The sequence below is a fragment of the Saccostrea cucullata genome, unplaced genomic scaffold, assembly GCF_032062105.1.
Source record: "Saccostrea cucullata isolate Sc308-1 unplaced genomic scaffold, CSIRO_AGI_Scuc_v1 ctg3792, whole genome shotgun sequence".
NCBI classification, from domain to species: Eukaryota; Metazoa; Mollusca; class Bivalvia; order Ostreida; family Ostreidae; genus Saccostrea; species Saccostrea cuccullata.
In genome coordinates this window covers 13,070-26,138 of record NW_026939797.1, presented here as the reverse complement: position 1 = coordinate 26,138, position 13,069 = coordinate 13,070, and positions in this window count along the sequence as shown.

Below are 13,069 nucleotides of genomic sequence, written 5' to 3'. Positions count from 1 at the left end.
CGTCATTAAGTGATATTGTGTTCTCTGTTCTGTTAGTTTTCATTAATTTTTTCATACAATTAATATGAGAAACAACCCTCCTTTAAAGGATAGTAACAATATAGGCCTATTTAAATGTTTTTACATAAAGGGGATTTTCAAAGAAAGAATAATTGTTGAAGCCGTCATTATGGAGTCTGCTAATGGAAAATTTCAATAATTTAAATTCAAAAGAAGCAACAGAAAAAAGTGAAAGTGATACATGTAATATATAATTAACTATCTAATTAACCAAAAAATGAAGCAAAGCATTTTTTTTTTCAAAAACTAATTACATAAATGTAGTACGCAAACGGTATCTTTAAGAATGATTAAATACTTTCATAATTGACATTTTTCATAAGGACTGCATGATCAAAAGATATGTCAGCGAGTTTATTGAAATTAATGGAAGATATGTAGATTGTATCAATAATTCTCTTAATCCTGTCAAACAAACAAATGGTATACCTATGAGAAAAAATACAAAATTCATTTGTAAATACTTCTACTGGAAATGAAGACCGTTGATTCATGATCATGATCACCAAGCGTTTAACTATTCTCTCTTCGTGGCCTAATTCCCTACAAGCAACATCATTCAGTTAGACACTGTATTACACTTAGACATTATTTTCTGAATAATTATACCTTAAAAACATTGCATTCATAGCAAAATAAATATGCCAATTCGACTTCACTGAAGACACTTCCTATTTCTTTCCAAACTCATTAATCTATTTGTTTTCCTTTCGTAACATTTTTTTATCATCAACATTTAAAAAGGCCTACTTGAAATAGATACATATTGTACACATTTTCAGTCACTGTATATTTTCTTTATCCTGCAACTACCCCTTGCATTGACCTAATAGAGGTAACCTAATAAACCAAAGCTTTATCCGGTCACTGCCCTAATAAAGCCTCGTGCATGTATTCCGACATTCATAGCAACGTTATCCACATTCTTTACTTCAATAGATAATATACATTTATTGTCTGAGCTTGAGGGTAACGTGCTTTTTGTCGGACCCAAGAACCAGACTGTCTGCCTGAGGCCGTTAGAGTCGACAAAACGCATTTTACCCGTGCAAGAACTCAGTCAATAAATGTTTTGTTATACCTTTCATTATAATTTTTTACATACATGTATTTTGTACAATTTCCGTGATGTTACTTCAGGTCATTTAATATTGAACACCAACGAATGAAAATGAGATTAAACTCCGCCCATTCTGTGACGTGACCTATCCAACATCTCACTCAGCGGTCAAACCTCGATTTTTTTATGCCCTTTGGGCAAAACATTAAAAATGTTACATTTTTTGTATAACTTTAATTTGAACAAATTTTCAAAGGTATAAATTTGAATGCTTGATTGTTCTAATAAAGACCGTACCTGATCACCGTACCTGGTCGAAACCGGACAACACAATAAATTTATTGAATACCGTTCGGTATCCACACGTGAGAATCTTCCGCAATTTCAATTTCAAGGTGTTGTTCTCCACTTTGTCTTTGATTAATATTTAAAAAGTTCAGTAAGAAATATTAACATTCAGTGTGATTTTCTTTATGAAATCCATCTGAAATCCACGACGTTCAAATCTCTAAAACACACGCAAAACCTTGTCACCACGCGTTAGAATACACAGTAGGAACTATATGGATTTTCAATACTTTATAAACACCAAAATGTACATTGTTTGACACAATTTAACAAAAAAAAGTTAACAATGTTTAATTAACGTAAAAATACAACAAATGTGCATTTAAAATTAATTTGTCACTTTTTTTCCTCGCAATGTTCGTTTGCGTTATTTAACTTTACGACGTCACAAACGTCACAAACGGCTCTTCCGTCTATAAAGCACACCAGTTTTGAAGGGCGCTAAATTCACATTAAAGATTACCAAAATAAAAAAATTATGAAGAGGAAAAATTAAAGAATGTAACTATAAGTATTGAATTCATATTTTGGGATGTCTTCGGTCCTATAACACACCTGGCCGTGCCGACAAATTATCATACCGCGCACGCGTCCAGGTGTGTTATAGGACCGGAAACATCCCAAAATATGGATTCAATGCTTAATTAATAATATCATATTCTTCTACTGAATGACATTTAACATTTCTATAAAACAGATCAAAAGACGAATTTTTAATTAATTCTGAATAGTTGTTAAAACAAATAGGCTGTAATGGATTTTTTCGTGCTGGTTATCCGATTATTGTTATTATTGATATTGTCGGTTAGGTGGATTGTCAAAAAAGACGAAGAACAGTGCATTAAATATTCAATACTTGTTTACATTGTACATAATACAATTATTATTTTACTTGCGTATTTTTTACTTTTTCATATATGAAAATCATAACAGTGGAGCAGATCATTTCATGTTTATATTATTGCGCCGTGTGAATACGTCCCGTAATAACATATGACCTGTGACAAACTTCATACTGTAGATATGAGTATTGTTTAATAATATATAATAGAAAGATACAACAAATGTATATATTCTGATCTGCATTGTTGTTTTGTAGTATTGTATTATTGTTGCGGTGTTTTTCTCTTGAAGTCCACTGTATTTTTATTTTTGATACATCATGGCTAAATGTGATCTAACAACCACGCTCTATCAAGATAGAGCACTCCAGGGTGATGATGAAACAATTCTTGTCTCGGTCCATTTTACCGTGAGACAAGCCCCCTCTTCTGATATCTGAAGATACACTCGTTAAAAGGTACTCTATATATTACATAGACTGAGATAGTTCGCGAACTTTTCATCACCCCTTATGATACCGAATCCCTACATTCCTGATTACTTGTCATTTTAGTTTACATGGTACCGTGAAAAGAAGGACCATACAATTAAAAAAAAACGATTGATTTATTTACTGATTGATTAAATATTGTTTAACTCAAATTTGGCAATCTTTCAGACATTATTTGGCGGAAAGGAAGCTACAAAATTAATGTAGTCTTTAGGAGAATATTTATCATGATTTTTTTCTAAGTGTTTCCAAAATTTAACTGGCCGGTCTTGAAATTTCTGAATTCCTTTTACTCTCAATTTCATAAACTGATTTTTTTCCATATTCATTTATCCTGTTTATGAACGTATAAACGTATACATATGGAAATTTAAAAGCAGAATTCATACCAAAATCACAACCAATAAATATTTTTTTCTATTTTTTTTTTAAATTTTGTTTCTGAAGTTAAACAATGCGAAACATATAACAAATGACAACAAAGTATGCATTGATCGAAAAAAAAAATAACATGACATCACCTGTCATAGATCACTTCACATCAGGCTAAATATTTGTTTATTTATATAAATCAACACAAGTGTTGAAACATCTGCTCGACAATTGCTCCATCGTGCATTCATGTATGATACGACCAAGTGTTTTACTTCCTATAAAATGTATTCTAATTTAAGATATATAGTCTTTTTTTTATGTAACTATAACTAGAATATTTTTCAATGCAATTCTTAGCAGTTGTTGTTATCCATCCAAATGGAAATTGGGTATCATAGTACCGATATCCAAAAAGGGGATAAAATGGATCCACAAAACTATAGGGGAATAACCTTATTAAGTTCTTTAGCTAAATTCTTTTCTCGTATTTTGAATAATAAATTGCAAAAATGGTCTGAAGACAACAATATTATATCTAATGCACAATATGGATTTAAGAAAGGTTGTAGTACTATTGATGCTGCTTGTGTTCTAAATAACACTATTGATTTTAATATTGCAAAAGGTTAAAAACTTTTTTGTGCTTTCGTAGAGCATTTGATACGGTGGAAAGAAATGCATTGTTCTCAAATCATTAAAGCTAGGTATTGATGGTAGAATGCTAAGAATTGTTACATGTAAAGCTATGTAAAAATGAATAATGGGGGAGAAGTGTGGGGCTTTATTCCAGCAAAAGAATTTGAAAGGTTACAATTAAAATTTGGTAAAAGACTATTGCGAGTTTAAACTTCTACATGTACTTCTACATGTTGTTTATTATGAAATAAAAAAAAACCGTTAATAGTAACGAGAACATTTCGCATTATTAAATATTGGTTTAAAATTTTCAGATTAGAAAACTGTCTAATAAGCCAATTTATAATTATGATTTCAAGAATATGGCTTCAAATTGGATTATTTTTGTTAAGCAGATCCTTTTTGTTTCATGGTTTTGATGTAGATCAGAAAACAAATAGAAATGAAAAATATTAAAGTTTATTATCGGTGTTCCAATTTTATGAAAGTGAAGAGTTCAATATAAAAAACGACTATATATTTCCGTTAAATTAGACCTAGAGTACAGAATAACTTTGAGCAAATGATTGTTTTGTTTTTTAAATCATCTTCCATTTCATGAGATATGACATTGGACCCATGACAAGAACATAGAGCAGATGTATTTATCGAGGACATTTGTCTTCATGTACTTTGTATGCACATCTATAGGAGAAAGATGTCAAAAGTAGGTAGTACTTTTATTAAAATTCATTAATCTTTAATGTTAAACAAAGTTGTTTTAATAATAGAAACAGAAAACAACCAGAATGCATCAAGTTCAAGTTTAGTGATGAAGAGCAATTACTAGAAGTGGAATTGGGGGGGGGGGGTAACCAGTTTACTATGAAAAATAGAAATAGGGATGAATATTTTATAGGATAGTCGAATAATGTATGTGTTCCAAGACGCACAATATCGGTAAATTTATATTCAATATATTTTCAATATTACTTAAAAATAATACACATTTTCCGTCCACAATATGCAATGTCTCCCACTGAATTAATTTTGTTCTAATGGGAGAAATAACTGCTGTGTTGGTTACGCCTGGAATAGCAACCTGCAAGAATGCCAAGGTAAAAGAAAATATCTTATTTAATTAAAGGTACTTGGACACAGATTTGAAGTAAATATTTTCTGTATAATATCACGAATTATATGTTTTAATAGTATCTCAAACAAAAATTAATTAAAAATCTTATTTCATTTAAATATTATTAAAACTTATAATTTTTTGGCGGGTTTGATTGACACGTCCTTGCACTTTCACAAATTTTAACTTTATTCTTAATCCTTAGGAAAAGTGGCAATCTTGTTGTGTATTAATGAGAAATATTAAAACTTTAATCCAGAAAAATAATTTTATTCAGAGTAGAAATTTTAGAAAGTAAAACTCCTTCACAAGTATCGTCATTCCGAGCTAAGTGTTGTGTACAGAGTTTAGCAAATCGATCACACTCGTGTTATGTACACAGTTTTTGTAAACAGGGCACGAGCTCTGTTATTGTTGATGTTTACGATTCACCGGGTGCGTTCAATCGTTGAAGTCTGCTCACCACAAGTGCACGGACTGACAATATATCGTGTGTTTGTTTTGCTTTCGAACATGTCTACTCTGAATTTTCTGGATTATAGTATTAATATTTTTCATTTATACACAACCAGATTGCCACTTTTTCTAAGTATTAAAAATAAAATTAAAATTTGTGAAAGTGCAAGGATGTGTCAATCAAACCCGCCAAAAAATTTGAAGCATTAATTACTTTTAAATGATATAAAATTTTTTATTTATTTTTTGTGTGAAATGCTATTAAAATATATGTCGTAATATTATAGAGAAAAAATTAACTTCAAATCTGTGTCCAAGTACCTTTAATAGCACATTTAATCGTTTACGGTAAATCATTAAGAATTGGCAATGAATAAATGCAATCTAATTTATGCAATTTAATATATACATAAACTTCATAAAGTACCCATATCATAATATTTAACATGTACACATATCTGTACATTAATATTACTAGAGTGCATGCCTGGGTTTGGTGGAATCAACTGTTCTAAGGTGTGTCCATATCCACTGTACGGTCCCGGATGTCAGCAGGTGTGTCAATGTGACGAAGATTCTTGTCATCCAGCGTCTGGATGCGACATTAAAGGTAAAGATAAGTTTGTACATTTAAACAAAAATGCAACTATTGAAAAATACCACTTTATCAACTCAAAAAATTATATAATCATTCATATAAAATTATCAAACTTAAAAATAATTTATTCAGAATGAGCAGATTGTTTTTCTTAATGCCACTTTGATAATATTGGTACTTTATATCTTCCAGCCATACATATATTTACGCATCTTAATGAACATGAATATATATATACTCGATTAATCTTTTACGTATATTTTCGAAATTATGGTGATTAATTTAGGCTCATCAAGAAATACCACCTAAACAACAATAAACCCTTTAACACAACTTTTAAAAATTTTACATTTAACTAAGCTAAAGAACGAGTGGATTTAACTGGCCAGAAAAATGTCGTAAGTTAAAGTTTCATTAAATGTTTATTTTTTTTCATCATATAAACCCCGAATATCTTAACCATGTATTCATGGTACAGATGTGAATTTAAAACACTCTTTTTGATAAAGTTATTATTATTATTTTTTAAATATTGACTCAGCTTTACGACTTAGACATTTTTCTTAATAAAGTTATTATTATTATATTTTGCTCAAATATTAACTCAGCGTTACGATTTTTCTGTTTTATATTACGCATGTGTTTTTTTTCAAAATCAAAAAAAAACATCCGAAAAGTCATTTACATAATGAAGCATATACACACGAAAATGAAAAAATTGCTAGAAACATTCTCCTTAAATTTCAATGTATAACATAAATATTTTAACACAGTATACAAAAATAAACAAATTTATATCTTGAGATGCAGGATATATCTGCTCCTCTTCGTTTTCTAACGGAAAAGGAAGTCCTAAGGATTCGACTAAAATTCCAAAAGTTGAAAGTACGGGGAAATACTAATGACCCGATAACCCCAAATATGGGCCTCTCTAATAACGCGATTTAATTTTTAGCAATTAAATCGAATCGCTTTTGTACAAATGATGTAAACACCGCACGACTAGTATATGACACACGGATGGAGTAAATTGCAATCAGTGAAGCCAGAGACAAAAAATATTTTGGTTGTCACAACGAAGAGCACAAATATTATAACTGTGTTTCATATTTTTTGCCACAGCACCAACTCTTTCCTTCCTCTCAAAAGCTTGATAAGGAAAAGGTATTTTTTGTGCAGACGCTGCTTAAGAAAGAATTTAATTATTTTATACCGCTTCTTTGCGCATAAATACATTTTAGGGAACACTGAAAAAAAAATGTTTCGAGTATAATTCGAATTTCCTCGACAATACATTAAAGAGAGAATATACAGTATCCTTGACCCAAGCGCCTATGGCTTTTTCCCTAAAATGTATTTCTGCGCAAAGAAGCGGTATATGACCAAGAAATTTGGTATTGTTACTAAATAACTTAATTTTGAACTACTCCCATATGATTAGATTTTAAATGTTTTTAATTACATGATATTTAATAATTTTTCGTAATTTGAAATAATTGTTAAAATATATCTACCAAATTTTGCAAAGACTATAAAATGTATTATTCCTAATGTCTATTTTATATGTTATTTGGGTGGGGGGGGGTGTACATTTCAGATGTGTACTAAATTTATATTAAGCATAACCCAAAGTACGCAGATAACTATTGATTCCATGCAGGATGCAATTGTAAAATTAATTGGGTCATTTTGCACTTTAATTATCACTTTGTGTTTTTTACTTACCTCTATCATATTTCTAAGGTAATTAATAAATAATGTTTTATTTCGTGCAAAATATTTTGGAATACAATCAATAATGAAAAAAATTATACAAATATCAATGCATATTGGTTATTCTGCAAATCTTATTTGCACTAATAAAAATTATATTAATATAAAACGGCAAAATACCCCAAAACAAAACAAATTATCACGCTTACCAGACTAAGTGTTATTTGCTATAAAATATATAGCGTATAGCAATTTCTATAAATGAAATTTGAATTTAAAAAAGAATCACGTGCCAAGGACGAGTAAGCAACCCCCGCCGGCCGGTCATACAACCTTTGTGCTCCTTGTCATGATTTGGAAATAACGGAAAAGCTCGTCCATAATTGTCTGTGTAAATAACACACTATTAGTTTGAAAAACGTCAATCTGCATTTACCATGTAATGAAAGATTTTTTTTTTCTGCCATGGCTATCAACTTGTTTGTCAAAAACTCCCCACAGTTTTGAAATGTTTCATATGTAGAGAATTCTCTTGCAAATCAACTATAAATCTAAAATAATGTATACATGTGATAAGAGTATATAACTGCATACGTAAGGGAAGCTAACGATAAAAAAAGTTAAAATAATCTAGTTCATCCTAAAGATTCTTAGTTAAATCACCGATAGAGTCTTTCTTGTTAAATATCCAAATATGTCACATTCAAGCTCACGATGGAATCTCGTGCCTACATATGGATGGAAACAGCTCAAGTTAGGGAAATGTAATCAAGATCAAAAGAAGTAGCTTGTTTTCGCCTTTAGTAGAAATATCGATGGCGTTTCATAACTACACTGTAACTCAAGGATCAGACGAAACCTTCCTCAGGCCAAATGATTCTATTTTGTTGGTTGTCAATATTGAAATTACATTGATGTCTACAAGATGCTGAAAGAACTTAACGCAGTGTATTTCTGCTTGTCGGGTTTGCAAATGATTTGTTGGTCTCTACATGTAAAACAATGTCTAAACATCATTTACGCAAATCATCAGTTCTCGTTTTGTTTGAGCATAAAAAATCATGGGCATCAAAATGCTTTGTCACATGTTTTAGCAAGATTTGTGAGCGTGTAGGATCTAATGGAGATAAAATAAAATTTCAACATATTGACAGAGCGTCATTACATCAAATGAAAAAGTCACTAGAGAGGAGTGGAATATTCAATACACTCAAGAGCATGGTCATTTTTTTTATTCCCTATGCCTGCAAGTAGCAATTTTACAAAACACAGATGCAAAAAGAAATAAGGCAGTATAATATTTATTTTCTGGCGACTTTTGTTTGTTTGTTGTATTTGATATTTAACGTACCTTTCGAGAAGTTTTAAGTCATATGGAGACGCCAGCACTTGCTGATAGAGGCTGCAACATTTTACATGTACCTACACCCGAATCTCAGAACCACTGAGCTGTGAGATGTCATAATAATTACAGTGTTGATTAATTTAATACATATTTAAAAAGTCTGGTAAGTTCATTCTTATATTAACAAATAATATATTCTTGAACAATAACATGAACATAAATTACATTGAATAAGAATATAATCTTTTCAAATAAGAATGTTATGGAAATATAAGCATGTATGTTAGACCAATACAGGGGTATTATTAAAAAGCAAATTAAAAAAAAATTGTGGTTCCCCGCTTTCGATGTTTTAGGGGAGGGATGCCTATATTTACGACATATTGTGTCAAATATGAACGTCATATAATATGTCATTAAAAACTTATCGCCACTATTTATATTTCTGAGAGTAAGTTTAAATATGAAGTCAGTGTCAAGGCGTCAAAAATCATAGCATGATCGGAAAATTTTATGTCATGCACAAGTCAAATATATAAGCAATATCTCATCCTAATCAAAAGTTGTAAGAAAATATAACGTTTTTGAAAAATAGCTCAAACGTCAAGTTCAAAGGCTAAAAAATCATAATATTAATAGCCCTTTCTCATTTCATTCAAAAATTATAACCAAGGTTAAAGTTTTTGTGATAGAAAACAGGCAAAAAGACTGACAGGCGAATGAGATTTGATGTCCCTCGTATATAGAGCAGGAAGCATCAAGGCTTTTGTATAAAGTAGAGGACAATTAACAACGGCAAACAAAGACCCCAGTACTGAGGGGACCAATGAGATTGCTGAAAAGGTCATGTAAAGCTTTGAGGTTTCTTCGTTTACAAAATAAAAAAAAATTACTACAAAGGAAATTTTTCCGTAATATGCTTCAGGGCAGATGATACAAACAAACTTGTGTCATAAAAATTGAAAATAACAGCGTAGTTTATTTTTCATTCAAAGTCTTACAAAAGCGGAATTTGAAGTGAAAAATATTGGTATGAATTAATAAGAATGGCTGTAAAAGGTATTTTGAACATTATGGAAGGTTAACTTTTTCTTATCATTATCATTTGGGAAATTTATTAGGTTCATCATTTGCAGAAAAATAGGCCCATAAATATATACCAATCCAGGCATCCATTTTCGTTTGTATCTGTCCTTAATGTTTAAATTTCTCGCTCTCCTAAATCGTTATATGTTAACGAACGCTTCTTCCGCTTCATTGATATCTTACATTTGCGCGAGTTCCTACATGTATATATTTACGCATAAGTAAACACGAAAACGGAATTTAAAACCGTTTCACACTTAACTTACTAGAAAAACACACCAAATGTGAATACATGTATGTGACAATTTCGTTGTCCTTTCCAAACGTATTTATCAAACTCTGTTTCCTTAGTTCTTCCATTATCCAATGTTATAAATTTACAGAGTACAAAAGTGAAACAATGAATGTTTAACTTTAATTTCCGTCAGGATAAGTATAGCTTAATGAGAATAACTTTTACCCATACGAATATTTTCCTGTTAATCAGAACTCAAACTGCATATACGCCATTGGATTTTGAACAAACAAGGGATGTTCTTGTACATAATTACTTTCATCTATATTTCAAATACAACTTTTGGAGAAAAATGTGAAAAGTATGTATAACTTTTGCAAATTCATGTTTATAAATTCGTAACAAAAGTATTTTAGTTGTGTAACTTGTGTATAAACTGAAACACTAAGTATGTATCAAGTCTGTATTGAAAAAAACAACAATATGGATTTGAATAAGTAACTAGGGAGAAGCCATTTCCTAAAAGTTCTGACTATGACTTTTGGTCATATAAAAATGTATAGCGATTTATAACTAATGAGTTTAATCTATCAACTATTCTTCTGTTTTTCCCTATGGAGGGAGGATTATATTATAATTTTAAGGATATTTCTTTTAACCTAAAATCTAAACTTTTCAACTTAATTTCTGAAAGTTCTGCCCTATTTTGCTTTCTTATAGATGTCTCATGCTGCATGACATGTACAATTTATGTCGCATACATGAGAAGAATACATGTAGAAGCAATATTTAAAAAGTAACCGAAGATTATATAAGTAGTCACATAGTGGATTCTTAATCGTTGAAAAGATGAAAAAATAAGTTTACAACTACCAATATTACTATATATATATACACTTGTGAAGACGTAAATTTCATGTCATTTCTTAACTTGCAATTCAGAAAAGCATATTTTAATAAGAAAAATCTGATCGACAAAACTATTTCGTGTATTATCTTCTACCTGTATTAATAATTTTTAGCTCTACTGGTCAGAGACCAGAAGAGCTTATGCGATAGTAATGCGTCCGGCGTCTGTCTGTCTGTCTGTCTGTCTGTAAACAATTTTTCAAAACGCTACTCCTCCTACAATTTTAGTCTGATTTCAGTATTACTTGGCACACAAGTAAACTGCAGAAGGATAAAACGTACGCTGAACTAGGACCTTAGGTCCCCTGCTCAGTTCACGTCTACCGGGCCTGTTTACTCCGCTACAAAATATAGTGCGTTGCATACGTAAAGTGAAAATAGAATAAATCGTAATACTGTGAAGCCTTTTCAGTGTAAATAAAACAACAGAAAATTTATTTTTGTCATGGGAATAACCATCTGATGGGTATTAGAAAACAAAGAGGGGGGGGGGGGGGGGTTGCTGAGCAACATTAACCGCAATATTATAAGATATATGATATATAAGAGTTTAACATTTATGGATTATGTTAGGTGACCTGTGGTCTCCCCTATGATTTTATTATTCCATGTTAAGTTTAAGTATCTATATAACACTGTGTCTAACCACTGATCTCCTTACTAATAGTAAGCGACTCAGAGTAAACAACGTCCAGTCTCTGCATTCGCAAATCTCTAACAAGCAGGGGGGATGAAGATTTTGCCCCCTACCACCCCCTACCTTTTCATTTCGCTCGGACTTTTCACCAATCTTTTAACATAATGGAATAATTATTTGTTATTTAATGTCTCCTTTGTCTTCCTTATGAGGTCATGCTTCAATAGGCGACCTCATCACTATAACACTTTTTGCCGAAAATCCCTGATTTTTATTTATCTTACAAAGAAGATGTACACCCTGTATTGCGAAGTTTGGGGCTGCATGGAGTTCTCCTCCCCTTTCCCTGGAATTAACACATCAAATTCATAAACTCATCAAAACTACATTAAAAAAAGGAAATAGAATTTTAAAAATGCACCAATTGTTATTTACTTTTGGGATACATATACTGTATTTGAAGAAAAGCAAGTTGACTAATCATCCAAATTCCAAATACATACATTTAGCGGATACCAGAGGTAACAAAAAGTTAACAAGACCATAGGTCACTTTATATCGTACATCTTCACGGCGACCATAGGTCATCTTATATTATACATTAGAAGGGAGACCAGATGTCATCTTATATTATACATTAGAAGGGAGACCAGATGTCATCTTCTGTTCTATATCATATGGGGGACCAGAGGCCACATTATTTTGTACATCAGTAGGAGGACCATAGGTAACCTTATATTGTATATCAGTAGGGGGACAATAGGACACCCTATATTGTACATCAGTAGGGTGACCACAGGTAACATCAGTAGGGTGACCATAGGACACCTTATATTGTACATCAGTAGGGGGACCAGGGATCACCTTATATTGTACTTCAGCAGGGGGACCAGAGGTCACCTTATATTGTACACCAGTAGGGGGACCAGAGGCCACCTTATATTGTACATAAGTAGGGGGACCAGAGGTCACCTTAAATTGAATATCAGTAGGGGACCAGAGGACACCTGATATTGCTCTGTACATTAAAAGGGGGAACAAAAATTATCTTTTATTCTAAATCAGAAGGGGGACCAGTGGTCATCTTATTTGTACATAAGTAGGGGGACCAGAGGTCATCTTATATTGTACATCAGTAGGGGGACCAGAGGACACCCTATACAG